This window comes from Paroedura picta, chromosome 2 (assembly GCF_049243985.1).
Source record: "Paroedura picta isolate Pp20150507F chromosome 2, Ppicta_v3.0, whole genome shotgun sequence".
In the NCBI taxonomy this organism is placed as follows: Eukaryota; Metazoa; Chordata; class Lepidosauria; order Squamata; family Gekkonidae; genus Paroedura; species Paroedura picta.
The window spans coordinates 86,207,818-86,213,597 of NC_135370.1; the positions used below are offsets into that span (position 1 = coordinate 86,207,818).

Consider the following 5,780-nt stretch of genomic DNA (forward strand, 5'->3'; position numbering starts at 1 on the left):
GCCAAGACCCAGTTGGGCCAGACTCCATCTGCTCTCCTAGCTCATTCCAAGCCACTGATTTGACATGACATCTGCAGCCTGAGACATGTCTTGCCTTCGTCCCCCCCCCCCACATTGTATGGTTGATCAAGTGATCAGCAGAGTTGTTTGCCTAGAGGTTTCTAGGTAATCTCCTTTGTGTCTTACCTCTAACTCACTCTAAGTCAATCTGCCAGAGGAAATCGCTTCCCCACCCTTAGAGCTAGACCTATTGAGACATGATGGTTCCCTTTCTTTGAGCTCATCAGCACCCATCTTTGGATGCAGTCATGCCATTTCCCAAATTCTCACTCATGGAAAATTCCATCATGCCCTCATCATGCCCCTATCACATCCCTACCATGAACCAAGCATGACCTCCTCCTCTCAAAAATATATAAAAATGTTGACTTTACCAAGGCAAAATGTGCATCTGATCAGGATCCATTCAGATCACCCTTCATGCTGCTGGATGGTCATGTCACCTCTCTACCTCCCCACTCTTCAGGACTAGTAAATATTCCTACTGCAACCCTCTTTGAATTACTATCCGATTGTCTGTTAATGTGCCTGATATATGTTTGCCTATTTCTTTTTATTATTTTCTTTCTAATAAATATTGTTCATTATTTTTACAACTATCTGTTGTCTGCCTTGAGTTACAAATGGTTCAGGTACCTCGTAACATTGGCAAACAATCAATTCACTAAGATACCAACCTCTTGCAAAGCAATTCCCCACTCTATAAATATACACGTGTCTTGGACACATGTGCATTTTTGGTAACAATGCATCTTAACATTTAACCCTTGAAACAGCTTGTCTAACTACTTTAAGTCCAGGCCTGGAGCAGTACAAATTAGCTTACTACTTACACAGGAAGTAATAAAACAAAAGGATTTCCTGATCGGTGGCTGTACTTGTAATATCTTTTTTGTGCCCACTTAGCTTATTGACTTTGCACGTTTTCTTATCATTTGTAGAGCAGAGCTCACTTCATCCGAAGCGTGAATTCTAATCTATCAAAGTAGAATAAAAATGGCAAATCTCTAGGGTTCCATAACTCTTCTGCTTGTTTTTCCTGCATGAGATTAATATGACTACCCTGCATAAGATTAATATGGCTAACTGTTTAACTAACTGTATGCATATACTCCACAGTAAATCCTGCTGTGGCCGCTTGCTAGCAAGTGTGTTTTTACTTGTTGTCTTGTAAGTAGGAAGAATAGCTGACCCAAATAAAAGCTCAACAGAATTTCAGTCCAATGGCACCTTTAAGACGAACAAAGATTTATTCAAGGTATGAGCTTTTGTGTGTAAAGGTGCTAATGGGCTCAAAGTTTAAATTGATATTTCAAACAAACCTTGAATCAAATAAAAGTTGATATTTTTGGCTTTTATTTGGGGATATTCAGCTAGCTGGTTACAGTGGTTAGGAGTGCAGACTTCTAATCGGGTGAGCTGGGTTTGATTCCGCACTCCCCCACATGCAGCCAGCTGGGTGACCTTGGGCTCCCCATAGCACTGATAAAGCTGTTTTGACTGAGCTCTCTCAGGGCTCTCTCGGGCTCACCCACCTCACAGGGTGTCTGTTGTGGGGAGAGAAAATGTAAGCTGCGTTGAGACTCCTTCGGGTAGAGAAAAGCGGCATATAAGAACCAACTCTTTTTCTTCTTCTATATTGATCAGCTGGGGTGGCAGAAACTCTTGGTTCCTGTGGCCCCAGCTGATCCTCTGCAGTCTGCATATGGCCATGAGAGATCTCTCCCACCCTCACACTGAGACTGGAGACAGCTTCTGCTAGTGGATAATTTAAATCATCATCAGCAGATTCAAATGATGAAGAGGACTCCTCAGAGGAAGGGGCAGGCAGCAGAACTGATCCATATTTAGAGCCAGAAATATGAACACTGCAGGAGGAGACCATCTCTGAGGAGCCATGCATGGATCCACAACTGGGTCCCAATACAATGGCCTTGCAGCTCCTCAGTTCCAAGTTGGCCATGGAGAGTCACCTCCCCTGTCACCAAAGCCTTGGGAACAATGCAGGGGAAAGATAAGAAGGGAGCAGTAGATCAGAAGGCACAGGGCCAGACAGGCTGCACAGCTCCAGCTCCCTATCAGCAATGAGGACAAGTGGTTGCACTAGCAGGGCTGAGATGGCTGGCATGTGCTTAGCATGTTGTTATAAGCAGCTAGCAAGGGTGTGGCTGTGTGGAAGTAACTTGTTCATTAGTTACTGACCTGGCAGCCTGTATCCTGAACTGATTCGCAAGATTTGAACCTTGGCTGGAACTGTTCATCCAGATGTTCCTTTGGATTTGATACTGTGAGTTTGGATTAACCAGAGTGTCTGTAGCATAAAGTGACCAGATTGTCCCACTTTTGGAGGGACATCTGGGGGCACCTGGCAAATTGTACTTACGTTGCAAGTAAAAATATATATATTACAATACTATTTTTGCATTCTATGCGTTCTATGAAAATTTTTGTTGCTCCTTATAGACCAATTTTTAAATCAAGAACCCCCCCCCCCCAGTCAATGGTGTCCCACTTTACCAATATTAAAATCTGGCCACCTGACTGTAGCAGGACAATTGGTTAGCAGAAGCCTTTGCAGCTGGATCTGCTTAGGGCTGGGAGCTGTGTCCCCCAGTTCCTTGTAGAGCCTGCAGACAGCTTTTACTGGTAGGCAGTTTAAAGTGCCCACCAGCAATACCTCTCTGGGTCAGGTCTGCAAGGGGCAAAGATGTCCTTCCTAGTCCCTTACTGAGCCTGCAGTCAGCTCCTTCTGGTGGGTGGTCTAAAGCAGTGGTCCCCAACCTTTTTATCACCAGGGACCGGTCAATGCTTGACAATTTACTGAGGCCCGAGGGGGGGGGTAGATTTTTGCCAAGGGATGTCACCGCCTGAGCCCCTGCTCTACTTGCTTTCCTGCCAGCACCCCTGACTTCCTGCCGCCCGCTGCAGTAGCTGTGCAGTGCCACACTGAGGGGGAGTCCCAGCCATGGCGGCCACTGGAGAGCACCAAAGGTGAGCCAGTGGCAGAGTGGCAGGGCAACCCCCGAGGCAGCTGCCAGGGAGGAGGATGAGGAGGAGCCACAGTCTGGTACTAACTGATCCATGGACCGGACCTGGTCTCCGACCGGGGGTTGGGGATCACTGGTCTAAAGCATCTGCCAGTGGAAGATCTCTGGGTTGGGTCTGAAAGGTGGGGGGCTTTCCCAGCCCCTTGCCAAGCTTGCAGACAGTTTCTTTTGGTAGGCATTTTAAAGCCCCTGCCAGCATAAGCTCTTCTGCTCCTTGGAAATGTGTCTGAGTCTAAGATGTTTAAAAGAACCAGTGTACCTTTAAATACCTTCTCCACTTGAACTCATGCAGCCAAAAAATTAAGCATTCTTGAATTGATTAAATATTGGAAAATACAGATATTTTTCCAGGCTCAGTATTCCCAAACCTGAAAAATACTGTGGGTTTTTGTGTGTGTGCATATCCCTACTTATAAGTATGGAAATGTAATATTGTGTGAAAAGCAATAAGATTTTGGTTTATATTCCATTGGTACAATTGTTTGTCTGCTTGTAGAAGTGTACGCTCTGAATAGTACTTACCTCAGCATTTCATTACTTACTGAACTATGAAGCCCACTGTGTCGGTCTGCTTCTGGCCTGTTAATGACAGTGGTGCTCCAAGATATCTCTCTTCTTCCTACATGCATTCTAATTTGGTGTTCCAATTGTTATACATGGCGTAAAGTGTGAGAAGTTGTGTAGACACTTCATCAAAACTTTCTTGTATTGTTATCTCACTAACAGCCATATCCTTATCCATCCATGGTTTCTCTATATATTTGTGAAACAGCCTGGAGGGGCGGGACGTGTCCGGCTGTCCAAGTTGGAATAGGGCCAGAGTGCAGCCAAAAATGTTTGGCCCTGCCTCTATAGCTCCCTCCTTCCCTCCCTGGATGCTAGCCACATTCCTCTCAGACACGCCAGAGACAGAGAGAGAGACAAAGCGCCCTGCCAGACCAAACACAAGCCCTCATTCCCTCCTATCACTCCTGCTGTGAGGGAGGCAGTGAAAGACACAGAGAGAGCTGCCCTAAGCGGCTGACAGAGACACAGAGAGAGCCGCCCCTGCTGTGACAGAAGGAGAGGGAGACAGAGAGCTGCCCCAAACTGCACACCAACCCTCCTTCAAACCAGCCCTAATTACCTGCTCTTCCTTCTGCTGTGAGGCACACCAAGATATGCAGGGAGAGGGAGAGAGAGAGAGACAAAGAGAGAGAGAGAGAGAGATCTGCACCTCCCGGTGTCCCCTGGGTCCTAGCACCCATTTTATTCCTGCTTGCAATGGGCTTTCTGGCTAGCAATTTTTATAATTCTCATTCTTTATAAAATAATCTAGCAATTTATTGAAGACAAAATTATCCAGAAAGATTCTTGTTAGCCTTTGTCCTGTGTGCTGAATTTAAGACATTGCCTGATCCAGGAATGGATGCTCTCATCTCTCAGGTGACAACAATTAGTTCTGTGACAAAACTAGTAAGGATAATACTCAACTTGGTCCACTTGCTCTCATGAATAAATATTAATAAAGTTAACGAGCTCTCTAGAAGCTTTCTTTCATGGGTTCTCTCCATCAAAACAGCCAATCCAGCTGGATAATCTTATATTATTCTCCCTCTGTTCATATATTTTGTTCATATAAGATGCTGACAGAATATATCTTTTGACTCAAAACCCAGACACTCAGCCCAGTCCTGCTCCACAGTAACCGTCATTGGAACATGGGTGCTGACATTTTGCTGCATGCCAACCCTTTAACCAGGATCAGGTGAAGAGCATATTTCATTGAAGGTATTCAACCTTCAATGGTATTCAACCATTTTGTTTGACCAGCCCATAAGATCTGGTGCAGTTTCTTTTTTCCATCTTGATGCAGATAGAATCCTTACAACTGTTACCATATACTTTAAAAGCTCACAATGCATTCTAATATTATTTGGTACCATATTTAATAACATACATTTTGGATCTAATACAAATTTAATAATGTGGGGCACAAGATGGACAATAAAGTTAAAATACATCATCAATTAAAGCAAATAAGCGAACATTGGTACTTTGTATCAAGGTAACCCATGGCTTCGTGCACCATGAGGCCTGCAGTACCAGGAAGAAACAAACAGTGGTGCTTGCGGGGCAGAAAATAATTTCAGTGGAGAAACGAGGACATCAAGAGGTCAGTGCTTAATTTCTCAGAACTGAAGCGCTGGGATTCAAACCTGTGTGGAAGTCACGTGAAATCCTGAACAAACTAGATGTTCTCTTGTTTGATGAGCTAGTCCTGTGGAGCAGCAGAATTGGTAAGTTAACTCCACAAGCCTTGCTTTGGCATGGAAAACAGTTGGGGTGGCGGAACTCTTTGTCCCCCTGTGGTGGAGTTCTGAGTCCAGACAGACTCTATTTTCCAACAGCCATTCCTTGAAGCTGCTTTGTGGGTGCAAGGAACCAGAGTTCATCATGGGGAAGAAAAAACAGACATCTCATTTGGACTGAAGTGCAGGTGTGTCAGCTGGAGTACCTCAGTATCACAAGTATACACTCTGGACATGCTTTGTGGTGCTATTAATGAACAAACAGGGGCTTTCAGAACAGGGTCTGAGCCCTGGTTCAAATTTAGCTGTGTGAATAAGGATGATATTCCACATTTTAAATCACCTAAAGCCCTTCATTTACTAGATACATTCCATGGCCAAT

At 44.7% G+C, this 5,780-nt stretch overlaps 1 pseudogene; it reads right to left on the minus strand.

The window, feature by feature from the left end:
* Positions 1–1,009: 1,009 nt before the first annotated feature.
* On the minus strand, positions 1,010–4,821 carry LOC143828920 (small ribosomal subunit protein mS27-like; annotated as a pseudogene).
* Between the last annotated feature and the right edge of the window lie 959 nt (positions 4,822–5,780).